This window comes from Lepus europaeus, chromosome 3 (assembly GCF_033115175.1).
Source record: "Lepus europaeus isolate LE1 chromosome 3, mLepTim1.pri, whole genome shotgun sequence".
In the NCBI taxonomy this organism is placed as follows: Eukaryota; Metazoa; Chordata; class Mammalia; order Lagomorpha; family Leporidae; genus Lepus; species Lepus europaeus.
Window position 1 is genome coordinate 86,816,567 of NC_084829.1, and position 15,492 is coordinate 86,832,058.

The following is a 15,492-nucleotide window of genomic DNA, read 5'->3' on the forward strand; positions in this document are numbered from 1 at the left end:
CCACTCCAGAAAGCTCTTTCTTCCACATTGTGGAAAAAGGATCAGAAGAAGGATATTTGTAATCTTAGATTGCCATCATCTCACTCAGGCAGGACGGTGTACTCCATTGCTTTAACACCTCTGGCATTTAAAAATCATTTACAAATATTTGCTGATGTATTTCACAAAGACTAAAAATCAATATTGTATTGATTTTAATTTTGTCCCCTGAAAAGCCACTGTGAGAGAAATGTTCTGTGGTCATTGTAAAACATAATGGATATTTGCTGTGGATTCTTCTCAGTTCTGGAACAAAGGATGCACAAGGTGTCTGCTCAGCGTTCTACTCACTCCTGACAGCTGTTTTCCATTAAAAAGAAAACCCTATATCCGATGGGAGAACTTCCCAGTTGTGCTCACACACTTGTTTCTTCCTTTGTTTCATTCTTTGGGTTAATAATGATTGAATCTCTATTCCGCAGCTTCCTATCTCCCATGGGTTTACAGACACTGTTATTACTGCACCAAGGCCTTATTTTGAGTAGAATCCTATCCCACCCATACTCATTTCTTCTCTGATCAGCCATCTACCTAGGAAACTACAATGCAGGGTCAGTGGATGAGTGCTTTAAACTCTATACCACACTACAGTAGCATTCCCCATGCAGGCCACACTTCAGAATCATCTGGACACTTAAAAAAAGTCTTCATGCCCAGGACAAATCCATTCCCAATTAAACAAAAATCTCTGTGGTTGGGATGCAGGCATAAAAAAACTTTAAACTCCTATGGTGATAATTGGCAATGTGCAGTCAGGGTTGAAAACCACGATTTTAGAGTAACTTTGTTAGTGACTACTGCTTCCTATCTACATTTGTGAAGTAAGCAAGGCGACGTTTAACATTTTTCTTTTTTTTTTTTTAAAAGATTCATTTACTTATTTGAAAGTCAGAGTTACACAGAGAGAGAAGGAGAGGCAGAGAGAGAGAGAGAGAGGTGTCTTCCATCTGCTTGTTCACATCCCACTTGGCCGCAACGGCTGGAGCTGTGCTGAAGCCAGGAGCCAGGAACTTCCTCCGGGTCTCCCACGTGGGTGCAGTGGCCCAAGGACTACTGCTTTCCCAGGCCATAGCAGAGAGCTGGATCAGACGTGGAACAGCCGGGACACGAACCGGCGCCCATATGGGATGCTGGCACTGTAGGTGTTGGTTTTATCTGCTATGCCACAGTGCTAGCCCCTCAACATTTTTCTCTTCTTGTACCTCCTTCCATGTGAAAGAAGCCTCTGGATTGGTAGAGAATTGAAGGAGAGAGAGCAGTGTTGAGTTGAGACAGATTTTCTGAATCTTTCATCTTATCTTTTTAGAGAAGCCAACCAACCTCAGTTTGGAAAAAAGACGATAAAGTTGATGGGCTTGCCTTCTTTTTTCCTGTAGAGATTTATTATATTCATATGTATAAATAAGAACCAAAAATAATTTTCATGGGGGAAATGTACCACTAACCTTCTTATAAATATAGGACACGAAAGTCTAATCAGGCATGTTGGAGTATCAGTTTTTTTTTTTTTTTAATTAACAAACTTTCTCTTTTAGAGTAGTTGTAGCTTCACAACAAAACTGAATAGAAAGTAGGGAATTCTCATATACCCCATCTCTACACATGCACAAAGCTCCCTCACTATCCCCCACTATGAACATCTCACATCAGAGTAGAGCATTTTTTACAGCTGATTAACCTACACTGACACATCCTTATCTCTAACAGTCCATGGTTTGCACTGCGGTTCAGTTTGGGTGTTTTTTGGGTTTTGACAAATATATGACATGCATCCACCATTATACTATTATACAGAATAGTGTCACGGAGATGGGAAGTGACATATGGCACAGTGGGTTAAGCTGTTGCTTAAAACCCCAGTATCTCATATCAGAGTGCCAGTTTGATTCCCAGCTGCTCTGTTTCTGATCCAGCTTCCTGCTAATATACATGGAAAAGCATGTGCTTGAGCCCTGCTACTCACATGGGAGACCATCCCTTGCTGTTGTAGCCATTTGGGGAATAAACAAGCATATGGAACTAACTCTCTCTCTCTCTCTCTCTCTCTCTCTTTTCCTTTGTCTTTCACTTATTTCTCCCCCCTTTCAAAACAAATATATGTTTTTTTAAAAAGGGAATAGTTTCACTGCCCTAAAACCCATCTGCACTATACCTATTCATCTCTCCCTCTACCCCCACCCCTGGAAAGCCCTGATATTTCACTGTCTCTAGGTTTTACCTCTTCCAGGATTGGTCATACAGTTAAAGTCTTATGATATGAAGTCTTTTCAAATTGGCTCATTTCACTTAGTTGTGTGCATTTAAGTTTTATCCATGTCTTTCCATGGCTTCACAGCTCATTTATTTTCACCAATGAATCATATTTAATCATCTGGATATACTGCAGCTCATTTACCAATTCACCTGCTGAAGGTCATGCTGAGTGCCTCCAAGTTTTGGCAAGGATGAATAAAGCTGCTAGAGAATAACCACATGTAGGTTTTTGTGTGGATGTAATTTTCAGTTCTTTTGAGCAAATACCAAGGAACTTGGTTGCTGAGTGACATGGTAAGAATAGGTTTAGTTCTGCAAGAAACTGCCAAACTGTCTTCCCAAGTGGCTGTACCACTTATGATTCTCACCAGCAAGCAGTGAGTATCCCTATTGTTGTGCATTCTCACCAGCATTGGCTGTTGTAACTGGTTTACATTTTAGCCATTCTGTTTTTTTTTTTTTTTAAGATTTATTTGTTTGAGAGTCAGAATAACAGAAAGGGAGGAGGAGAGGAAGAGGGAAGAAGGACAGAGGGAGGGAGGGAGAGACGGAGAGACAGAGAGAGAGAGAGAGATTGAGAGAGAGAGAGAGAGAGAGAGAGAGAGAGAGAGAGATTCCATTCTCTGGTTCACTCCCCAAATGGCTGCAACAGCCAGGGATGGACCAAGTTGAAGCCAGGAACTGCATCCTGGTGTCCCACATGGGTGGTAGGGGCCCAAGGACTTGGGCCACCTTCTGCTGCCTTCCTAGGTGCACTAGTAGAGAGTAGATTAGAAGTGGAACAGTCAGGACTCAAACTGACACTCTGATATAGGATTCTGGCATCACTCATGGTGGCCTAACCTGCTGTGCCACAACAGTGGCTGTTGAATTTCCTTTTTTTTTTTTTTTTAAAGTTATTTATTTATTTGGAGGTAGGGGTGAGAGAGAGGGAAGGGAGGAGGAAGGGAGAGGGAGAATGCTTTCATTGCTTGTTCATTCCCCAAATGCCCACAATGGCAGGGGACTGGGCCAGGCTGGAGCTGGGAGCTCACTCCAGGTCGCCTGTGTGGGTGGCAGGAATGCAGTTACATGAGCCGTCACCACTGTGTCTTAGGGTCTGTATCAGGAGGAAGCTGGAGTCAGGGCCCAGAGCTTGATATGGAATCCAGGAACTCCAGTGTGACCTGTGGCATGCTGGCCAGTACGCTAAATGTCTTGCCCTGAATTTTCAGCATTCTAGTAAGTGTGTAATCATAGCTCAATCTCCTAGTAAAATGTGATGAACATCTTTTCAAATGCTTACTTGCCATGTGTATATCTCCTTCGATGAGACTCTTTTCATAATTTGCTCAGATTTGAATTGAGTTCTTTGTCTTCTTATTGTTGAATTTTAAGAGTTCTTTGTTTAATTTGGGGATAAAGGTCTTTCATTGGATATGTCTTCTACAAATGTTTGCTCCTGATCTGTTGCTTGTCTTTTCTTTCTATTGGCATAGTCTTTGTATGGCAGAGTTTTTTTCATGCCATCTATTTTAAAAACTTTTTAACATATGATCCAGCAATTGCATTTTGGGTTATATAACCCAAAAGAATTGAAAGGAGTGGAACACATTTGTATACGAATGTTAATAAGCAGCATTATTCATAATAGCCAAAAGCTGGAAAGAGTTCACATGCTATGTAATGCATACAAATGTATATTATTTAAGTGGTACATCTATATAACATTATTAAGTCTAAGATTTATTTATTTATTTGAAAGGCAGAATGACAGAGAGAGAGAGAGAGAGAAAGAGAGAGATATTCCATTTGCTGGTTCACTCCCCAAGTGGCTGCAACAGCCAGGTTTGGGCCAGCCCGAAGCTAGGAGCCTGGAATTACATCCAGGTCTCCCACATGGTGGCAGGGGCCCATGTTCTTGAGCCATCTTCTGCTACCTTCCCAGGCACATGAGCAGGGAGCTGGATCAGAAAAGCGGCGGGGACAAAAATCAGCGCTCCAGAATATACAGAATGTTGCCATCACGGAAAGCAGCTTAACCTGCTGCACTACAATGTTGGCCCCAAAAGGAAGATAATTCTCACTCATGCTACAGGGTGGGCAAACTTTGACGACATTATGCTGAGTGACTTAAGCCAGACATGAAAGGACAAATATTATATGAGTTGACTTATGAGAGGTATCCAGAGTAGTCAAGTCCACAGAAAAAGAAAGTAGACTGAGTAGAGGGGAGGGGTATAGTGAGTTATTGTTTCCTGGGAACAAAGTTGTACTTTTGATGGAGGAAAATGGTTCTGGATGGAGAGTGGTGATAGTCACGCCAAGAGTGTACACTGTCCTCAATACCACTAAGTGTGCTCCTAAAACGATTACAATAGGAAATTTATGTTATGTGTATTTTACTACAAAAACAAAAATCTTGTTTCCTCTAAGGAAAATGCACACATCTTAGGCCAAAATAGGCCTCTGAATGTGTTACTTTGTGTTTGTTGTTTTTTCACATACATGGTGGCATTGCTACAGAGAGAAGAGAATTTTTCAGGAGACTTCCTGCCTCCCTCCTCCCCCCCACTTCTTCCTTCCTTCCTTTTTCTTTCTACGTATTTATTTATTTGAAAGGCAGAGCTACAGAGAGGCAGAGGCAGAGAGACATAGAAAGAGATCTTCCATCCACTAGTTCACTCCCCAGATGGCTGCAACGGCAGGAACTGAGCCGATCAGGAGCCAGGAGCCAGGAGCTTCTTCCAGGTCTCCCACGTGGATGCAGGAGCCCAAGCACTTGGGCCATCTTCTACTGTTTTCCCAGGCCATTGCAAAGAGCTGGACCAGAATAGGAGCAGCGGGGACTCAAACATGTACCCATATGGGATGCTGGCACTGCAGGCGTGGCTTTACCTGCGATGCCGCAGCACCGGTCCCAGGAGACATACTTTCTAAGTATGTCCTGCCTCAGCTTCCTTTTCCTCCATTGCTGTCATCACTATTCAGTCCTTGGCTGATTAGTCCAGGGCTGTTACTTGGTAGATTGTCACTCTATTAGGGTTTGCTTTGTACTTACTATGATTATTTTCAGCTTACTTACTTTTTGTCGGTGATACTGCAAGAGAGACAGTGTGTTCTTAGTGCATTGTATCAGCAGGAACCTGACCTTGGTTTGTGCCATTATTGTTGGAGTGAATTTCAGTGATTTACAGGTGGAGTCAGAGTTCTCCACTGGAGAAATTATAATTAATAAGCATGTGTGAGAAGACTCCGAGCCGATGTATGTTACCTTGACTTCACCACCTGCTTACTTTAAGGCTTTCATATCAATTCTTGATTTTCTGCTTAAATTCATCATTATCACGATGACTAAAAAGTGATTATTACTAAGTTGATTTATTTCTGTTGTCTCAAGGTCTGCTGAACTCTGGAGTCAGGCCAAGTCACTTGGGCTGTGTGGTGTCTCCCCCACCCGTATCTGCTCAAGGCTTAGCTCGCAGTCTCAGCAGAAGGGTAGAGTCTCAGGAAGAGAGGGAGACTTGGGGCCCAGGCTGATGATATCGAATACGAGGGTACTTCCGAGAGTTCATGGAAAACATGTATTGGGGCAAACTATGGGGAACGGAGCCTGATGCTAGCTGAGTAAGAGGCTCTGGTGACCATCTGCCCACAGAGATACCACCTTCACGAGAGCTAAAGAAGTGAGAGACCACAGTGCCTGCCTTTAGTATAATAATGAGAAAAAAAGCATTGAAGAAGGCAGGAATGGAAGAGTTGCCTGCATCTTCTCTCTCTCAGCTCCGGGTAGTAATGTGGAGAGAGACATCTGGACTCCCGCTGGGGAGGAAGAGGGAATTAGGTTCATATCTTTGACTGGAGACCCAGTATCAGGCATGCTACTGTGAAACCCAGTAATAGACAGGGCCCCATGTTCTCTACCCCCAGGCCAGGACAGGAGACTGGGTCTTTGGATCCACCTTAGCCAGGTGCTCAAGAGACTGCTTCTACACTCCTCTGTCCATCCTCTGGAACACAGCAGAGCAAGAATCCAGCCACTAGGGAACAGGGTAGGAAAGTGAGCTTAGGAATTTGCCTGGCAGCTCAGTACTGGGCACACTGTGCTGAGACTCACCGCCAAATACAGTCCAAAGGCCTCTCTCCCTAGGCCAGCACCCATAGATGGTGCCTCTAGATCTGTCCTGGCAATAAGCAGAGAACTGAACCCTGGTAGGATGGACTCCTTTCAGCCTGTATCACTGCCAACCTCACGTGGGCCTGGTGTACACACCTGTGACTATATAGGGTCCAGTGATGGTGGGACTCAGGTGGACCCCAGCTCAGTGTCAGCCTGGATAGCCAAGGTGCTGCCCTCACCATCTCTCCCCCAACCTCAGGTAGAGAGCAAGGAGTAAGACTTCAACTACATGGGTAGGAAAGGGAGCTCAGGACTTTACCCTGCCACTCAGTGCCATTCCTGCTGCAGTGAGACCCAGCACCATGTTGAGCCCAGAGGCTCCCATTCCCAGGACGGTACTTGTAGAAAGAGACTCTAGACCCTTCCTGGCATCAGGTGGAGACTCTTACGCTTGTAGGACAGACTTGTGTTTCAGAGTGCATCACCCCCAGGCTCACATAGGACAGCACAGGACCCACTGGCTGCGAGACTCAGCTATAATCCAGCTTACTGTAAGCCTGTGTCGCCAAGAGATTGCCTTCAGAACCTGTCCTCCAACCTTGGGCGTAAAGCACAGAGCAAAACTCCAGTGACTGGGGAATAGGGCAGCAAAGTTCGCATAGGACTACATCTTGGAACTTACTTCCAAGCTGGTAAAACCCAACACCGGCCATATGCTAATAGACCCTGTCCCACATCCAGAGCTTGCAGATGGAGCCTCTGGATCTGTTCTAGGTCAAGGGGAGACCTGTGGCCTCAGTCAGTTGAACTTAGATTCTAACCGGCATCGCCCGTGACTGGTGGCAGTGGCCTTGGGCTGCAAGTCTGCTACAGCAGCAGGCAGTCCATGATAGATCCTGCAGCATTGATAGTCACAGAACTGCTCACATTATTCCTCTACAACACCAGGCACAGCAACAGAAAGATGAAATGCCTGCTTGGAGAAAGAAAATGTGGGTGGGTGCCAAGACATTGCACAGAAATTTGGAGCTGATACCACAGGGACCCACACATCCCCACAGAACTTCAGGCCAGTGTTACCATGACCCTGACCATATCCTTGTCACTGAAGAACCTGAGAAATCCCTCAAGGATGGATCCAGGACCCCCATAACCTCAGCCAATGCAGACTGAGGGTCAGTGCCCCTGCAGCCCTGGCTCTACCCTGTGGATCGCCATGAGACTCACATACCCCTGATGCCACTGCTATTGATTACACTGAAAAAAGATATAGGGAGACTACACTGCTGGAAATAAAGCCAAAATAGCCACCCAAACCAACACCTGAAGGCCATCTTCAGTAGTCTTTTTCTTTATGAAAAAGCAGGGCAGTGTGATACTCCCAAAGGAACAGTTACACTGTGGCAACAGATTCCAAAAAAAGGGATATTGATAAAATCTGGGATGAAGGATGCAAAAGAATGGATTATTATATATTATACATATCATATATATTATATATTATAAGGATTCTAAAGGAGACACAAGAAAAAACAGAAGTCAGTTTAATGAAATTGGAAAAATGTTGCATGATATGAATAAGAAATTCAAAGAGAGAGGGAGAGATATCTTGAAAAAGAATCCAGCGGAAATCTTAGGAATGAAGAACTGAGTAAGTCAGGTAAGAAATACAGTCGAGGGACCAGTAGTGTGCAGGTTTAGCTGCTGCTTGGGACGCTGGCATCCTGTATCAGAGGGTCAGTTCGAGTTCTGGCCATTCTGCTTCCAATCCAGCTCCCTACCCACGTGCCTGGGAAAGCAGCAGGTGGTGACCTAAGTGCTTTAGTCACTACTAATGTGCCTGGAAAAGCAGCAGAGGGTGGCCCAAGTCCTTGGACCCCTGCTCCCATGTGGGAGACCTGGAAGAAGCTCCTGGCTTCAGCCTGGCCCAGACTGGTCATTGCAGCCATCTGGGGAGTGAGCCAGTGGATGGAAATTCTCTCTCTCTTTTTCTCTTTCTGTAACTCTGCCTTTCAAATAAATACATACCTCTCTCTCTCTCTCTCTCTCTCTCTCTCTCTCTCTTTTTTTAATTCAAGTTCCTTTAGAAGTCAATGAGAAATGGGGCTGGCACCGTGGCTCATTTGGTTAATCCTCTGCCTGCAGTGCCGGCATCCCATATGGGTGCCAGGTTCTAATCCCTGTTGCTCCTCTTCCAGTCCAGCTCTCTGCTGTGACCTGGGAGGGCAGTGGAGGATGGCCCAAATGCTTGAGTCCCTGCACCTGCATGGGAGACCAGGAGGCAGCACCTGGCACCTGGCTTCAGATCAGTGCAGCGCCGGCCATAGCTATTTGGGCGGTGAACCAACAGAAGGAAGACCTTTCTCTCTGTCTCTCTCTATCTGTCAAAAAAAAAAAAAAAAGTGAATGAAAAATAATGTATTTTCTTTTTTTTCAGTTTTTAAAAATTTTTTTTTAAAGAATACAAATTTCATATCTGCAACTTTAGGAATACTATTATTCTCCCCTCCATACCCACCTTCCCAGCCACACTCCGTCCCCTCCTCCTCCTCCTTCTTCCCTTTCTAGTCCTATTCTACATTAAGATTCATTTTTAATTAACTTTGTACACATAAGACCAACTAAGTAAAGATTTCAACAATAAGCACACACACACACACACACACACATAAAAACTGTTTGAGAACAAGTATCATCACAGTTAACTCTCATAATACAACTCATTGAGGACAGAGGTCCTGCACAGGGAGTTAGTGCACAGTGACTCCTGTTGTTAATTTAACAATTAACACTCTTATGTATGACATCAGTGATCACCCGAGGCTCTTGACATGAGCTGCCTAGGCTATGGAAGCCTTTCGAATCCACAAACTCCATCAGTATTTGGACAAGCCCATAAGCAAAATGGAAGTTCTCTCCTCCCTTCAGAGAAAAGTACATCCTTCTTTGATGACCATTTCTTTCCGTTGGGATCTCAATCACATACATCCTTCATGTAGAATATTTTTTGCCACAGTGTCTTGGCTTTCCATGCCTGACATGCTCTCATGGGCTTTTCAGCTAGACCAGGAAGCCTGAAGGGCTGATTCTGAGGTAGAGTGTTACTTAAAGCCATTGTCATTCTATGAGTCTGCTGTGTGACTGCTTCCTGTGTTGGAACATTCTCTACTTTTTAATTCTATTTATCATAATTATCCACCACTTGATCCTATCTGTATGTTCACTTTAACACTTAAGATATTCACTTTAACATTAAGATGTCATGAAAACACGACACCACCAAATTCACTAAGCAGAGAAAATCAGTATCCAATCAACAAGGTGACAGATATTAGTTCTTACCCATCAATACTAACCTTGAATGTAAATAGATTAATTTCAACAGCCAAAATACTTAGGTTGGCTGAGTGGACATAAAACCAAGTCTCCCATATGCTGCTTACAAGAAACTCACTTCACAAATAAATATATACATAGTCTGAAAGTGAGGAACTGGATAAAGATATACCAGGCAAATGGAATAAAAAAATGAGTAGGAGGCCGGTGCCGCGGCTCAATAGGCTAATCCTCTGCCTTGCGGTGCCGGCACACCGGGTTCTAGTCCCGGTCGGGGCGCCAGATTCTGTCCTGGTTGCCCCTCTTCCAGGCCAGCTCTCTGCTGTGGCCCGGGAGTGCAGTAGAGGATGGCCCAAGTCCTTGGGTCCTGTACCCCATGGGAGACCAGAAGCACCTGGCTCCTGCCTTTGGATCAGTGCGGTGCGCCGGCCGCGGCGGCCATTGGAGGGTGAACCAACGGCAAAGGAAGACCTTTCTCTCTGTATCTCTCTCTCACTGTCCACTCTGCCTGTCAAAAAAATTAAAAAAAAAAGTGAGTAGGAGCAGCTATCCTCATATAAGATAAAAGAGACTAAGATTAAAAAACTCTAAAATGAGATGAAGAAGGGCAGTACATTTTGATAAAAGGTTTGATTCAGCAAGAAGATATAACAACTATAAATATATACACACCAAACACAAGACCTCTCTGATATATACAGCAAATACTATTAGACCTAGAAGGAAAGATAGACTCCAATACAATAACAGTATTAACTTCAATACCCTGCTCTCATCAATGGACAGATAATCAGTAAAGATACATCAGAGTTGAACCACGCCATTGAGCAAATGGATCTAACAGACATTTACAAGGCATTTTACCCAACAGCTACAGAATACACATTCTTCTCATTAGCATGTGTAAAGTTCTCTAGGATAGACCATATGTTAGGGTATCAAGTCTCAGTAAATTTAAAAAGATTGAAACTGTACCATGTATTGTTGCAGGCCACAAAGGAATATAACTAGAAATCCATAACAAAAACAATAGAACACTCATAAACATGTGGAAAGTAAACAACATGCTACTGAATGCTCAATGGATCATTGAATAATTTAAAAAAGAGATAAAAAACTTTCTTGAAATAAATGAAAATGTGGGACTAGCATTGTGGGGCAGCAGGTCAAGCTACTACCTGTGACTCTGGCATCACATATGATTGAGGGTTAAACTCCTGGCTGTACCACTTCTGATCCAGCTCCCTGCTAATGCACCTGGTAAAGTAGCAGAAGATGGCCTAAGTAATTGGGCCCATGCAATCCACGTGGGAGACCTGGATGGAGTTCTAGGATCCTGGCTTCAGCCTGGCCCAGCACTTGGCCATTGTGGCCATTTGGGGAATAAATCAGCAGATAGATCTCTCTCTGTCTCTGTCTCTCCCTCTCCCTCTGTCTCTAACTCTGCCTTTTAAATAAAGTAAATAATTTATTTAAAAAAGAAATAAATGAAAATGAAAATACAATATATCAAAACCTGTGGGATACAACAAAAACAGTATTAAGAGGAAAGATTATAGCATTAAGTACTGACATTAAACAAAAAGAAATGTCTCAAGTGAAGCATCACAAAGACTTAGAAAAACAAAAACCAACCAAACCCCAAATTAGCAGGAGGCAAGACATAAATGAGATTGAAAAAAAAATACAAAAAATCAACAAAAACAAAAAGCTGGCTTTTTGAAACAATAAACAAAATAGATAAACCTTTAGTCAGACTAACAAAGAAAATAGAGAAAAACTCAAATAAAATTAGAGATGACAAAGAAGACATTACAACTGACACCACTGAAATACAAAAGATTATAAGAAACTACTATGAAAAACTATTCTCTGGGGCCAACGCTATGGTGTAACAGTTAAAGCTGCTGTCTGCAATGCCGGCATACTATATAGGCACTGGTTCAAGTCCTGGTTGCTCCACTTCTTCTTCTTCTTCTTTAAAAAAAAAAAAAAGATTTGTTTATTTATTTGAAAGGCAGAAAGCTACAGAGAGACAGAGTCAGAAAGAAAGAAATCTTCCATCTGCTGGTTCACTCCCCAAATGGCCACCACGGCCAGATCTGGGCTGATTGGAAGTCAGGAGCCAGGAGCTTCCTCCGGGTTTCCCATGCAGGTGCAAGGGCCCAAGGACCTGGGCCATCCCATCCTCCACTGCTTTTCCAGGCAATAGTAAAGAGCTGGATTGGAAGTGGAGCAGCCAGGACTCGAACTGGTACCCGTATGGGATACTGGCACTGCAGGCTGTGGCCTTACCTGCTATGCCACAGCATAGGAGTGAACCAAAAGATGGAATATTTCTATCTCTCCTCTCTCTAACTCAGCCTTTCTTTCTTTTTTTTTTTTAAAGATATCTTTTTTTAAAATTTAAAAAAAATTTTTTTTTTTTTACAGGCAGAGTGGACAGTGAGAGAGAGAGACAGAAAGAAAGGTCTTCCTTCCGTTGGTTCACCCTCCAATGGCTGCTGTGGCCGGCGCGCTGTGACCGGCGCACCGCGCTGATCCAAAGGCAGGAGCCAGGTGCTTCTCCTGGTCTCCCATGGGGTGCAGGGCCCAAGCACTTGGGCCATCCTCCACTGCCCTCCCGGGCCACAGCAGAGAGCTGGCCTGGAAGAGGGGCAACCGGGACAGAATCTGGCGCCCCGACTGGGACTAGAACCCGGTATGCTGGCGCTGCTAGGCAGAGGATTAGCCTGTTGAACCATGGCGCCAGCCACAGCCTTTCAAATAAATAAAATAAACCTAAAAAATAACTATATGCTAATAAACTGGAAAACCTCTAAGAAATAGGTAACTTCCTAGATAATATAATCTATCAAGATTAAATCAAGAAAATATAGACAATCTAAACAGACCCATAACAACAATGAAGCAGTAGTTAAAAGTCTTCCATTAGGGGCCAGCGCTCTGGCGCAGCGAGTTAACACCCTGGCCTGAAGCACCGGCATCCCATATGGGTAACGATTCTAGAACCGGCTGCTCCACTTCTGATCCAACTCTCTGCTATGGCCTGGGAAAGCAGTAGAAGATGGCCCAAGTCCTTGGGCCCCTGCACCTGCATGGGAGACCTGGAAGAAGCTCCTTGCTCCTGGCTTCGGATTAGCACAGCTCCGGCTCTTGCGGCCATCTGGGAGTGAACCATCAGAGGAAGACCTCTCTCTCTCTCTGCCTCTCCTCTCTCTGTGTAGCTCTGACTTTCAAATAAATAAAATAAATCTTAAAAAAAAAAGTCTTCCATCAAGGAAATGTCCAGGACCAGATGACCTTACTACTGAATTCTACAAAACATTTAAAGAGGAACTAACTCCAATACTTTTCAAAATATTGAATAGGATGGAACTCTGCCAAACTGTTTTTATGAATCCAGCATTACTCTGATACCAAAGCTGAACAAAGACACAACATGAAATTACAGACCTATATCCTTGATGAACATAGATGCAATAAAATACTAGCAAGCTGACTCTAAAACTACATCAATAAGATCATAAATCATGATTAAGTGGGATTTATCCCAGAGATGCAGCATTCACAAATCAATAAACATTAGAAATCACATCAACAGAATGAACAAAAACCATATGGTTATCTCAGTAGGTGCAGAGAAAGCATTTGATAAATTGAACATCCCTTCATGATAAGAAAGGAAACACCCTCCATAAATTAGGTATAGAAGGAACCTCAAGACTATAAAGGCTGTTTATGCAAAACCAACAGCCAATATCATACTGAAGGGGAAAAGGTGAAAGCATTTCCCTCACATCTGGAACAAGACAAGGATGTCCACTTTCACCACTCCTGTTCAATATAGTACTGGAAGTATCAGCAAGAGCAATTGAGGGGCCGACGCCGTGGCTCACTTGGCTAATCCTCCTCCTGCGGTGCCGGCACCTGGGGTTCTAGTCCCATTTGGGGCACCAGGTACTAGTCCCGGTTGCTCTTCTTCCAGTCCAGCTCTCTGCTGTAGCCTGGAAAGGCAGTGGAGGATGGTCCAAATGCTTGGGCCCCTGCACCTGCATGGGAGACCAGGAGGAAGTACCCGGCTCCTGGCTTCGGATCAGCATAGCACCGGCCATAGTAGCCATTAGGGGAGTGACCAACGGAAGGAAGGCCTTTCTCTCTGTCTCTGTCTCTGTCTCTCTCACTGTCTAACTCTGCCTGGCGGAAAAAAAAAAAAAAAGAGCAATTGAGAAGAAAGAAATAAGGAGCATCAAAATTGGAAAAGTCAGAATATCCATGTTTGCAGATGACATGACAAGGTACATGGAAAAACCTAAACAATCCACCAAAAAGCTGTTAGAACTGATAAACCAATTCAGTAAAGTTGCAGATAATAAAATATCTATACAAAATTTGCTTTCTATATGCTAAAGGCAAACTCGCTGAAATAGAAATAAAGAAATCCCATTCACAATAGCCATAAAAATAATAAAATATTTAGGAAAAAATTTAACCAAAAAATGAAGGTTCTCTACAGTGAAAATTTTAAAACATTGATGAAAGAAATCTGCAAGGACACAAAAAATGGAAAGATACTCCTTGCTTGTGGATTGGAAGAATCAGTATTACTAAAATGTCTATACTATGGACCTGCGCCATGGCTCACTTGGTTAATCCTCTGCCTGAAGTGCTGGCATCCCATATGGGCACTGAGTTCTAGTTCCGGTTGCTCCTCTTCCAGTCCAGCTCTCGCTGTGGCCTGGGAAGGCAGTGGAGGATGGCCCAAGTGCTTGGGCCCCTGCACCCACATGGGAGACCAGGAGGAAGCACCCGGCTCCTGGCTACGGATCGGCGCAGTGCCAGCCATAGCGGCCATTTTGGGGGTGAACCAACAGAAAGAAGACTTCTCTCTCTCTCTCTCTCTCTCTGTAACTCTACTTGTCAAATAAAAAAAAAAAAAAACGTCTGTACTACCTAAAGCAATCTACAGATTCAATGCAGTCCCTATCAAAATTCCAGTGACATTCATTGCATAATTAGAAAAAAATCCTAAAATTCACATGAAATCATGAAAGACCAGAATAGCCAGAGCAATCCCGAAGGAAAAGAAATCAAGCTGGAGGCATCACAGTATCTGCCTTCAAAGCATACTTCAAAGGAATAATAATTAAAACAGCACAATACTGACATAAAAACCAAAACATAGATCAGTAGTACAGAATAGAGCGCCCAGAAAGTAATCCACATTCAAATAGCCAGCTGATTTTGACGAAAGTGCCCAGACCATACACTGGAGTAAGGAAAATGGTGCTGGGGCTGGCACTGTGGTTCAGTGGTTAAAGCCATGGCCTGCAATGCTGGTATCTCATATGGGCACTGGTTCAAGTCCTGGTGCTTCACTTCTAATCCACCTCCCTGCTAACGTGCCTGGGAAAGCAGTCCTTGGGCCCCTGCCCTCTCGTGGGAGACCCAGAGGCAGCTCCTCAATTCCTGGCTTTGGATCAGCTCAGCTTCAGCCGTTGCAGCCATTTGGGGGGTGAAACAGTGGCTAGAAGAGCTCTTTCTATGTCTTCCTCTCTCTATAACTCTGTCTTCCCAATAAATAAAATAATTTTTTTTAAAAACATGGTACATAGGTACATATACATATATAAGATGTGTATATGTAGAAGAATGAAATTAGATCCCTACCTCTCACCATATATAACAATCAAGGGATCAAAGATCTAAATTTAAGACCTGAGATTATGAAGTTTTTGGAAGAAAACATATAGGAAACACTCCAA

The 15,492-nt window shown here is 43.6% G+C and overlaps 1 protein-coding gene across 1 annotated transcript in view; it reads left to right on the top strand.

The window, feature by feature from the left end:
* GJA10 (gap junction protein alpha 10) overlaps positions 1 to 15,492 on the top strand; it is a 35,677-nt gene that overhangs the window by 2,097 nt on the left and 18,088 nt on the right. The gene's annotated exons all lie outside the window — the stretch shown is intronic.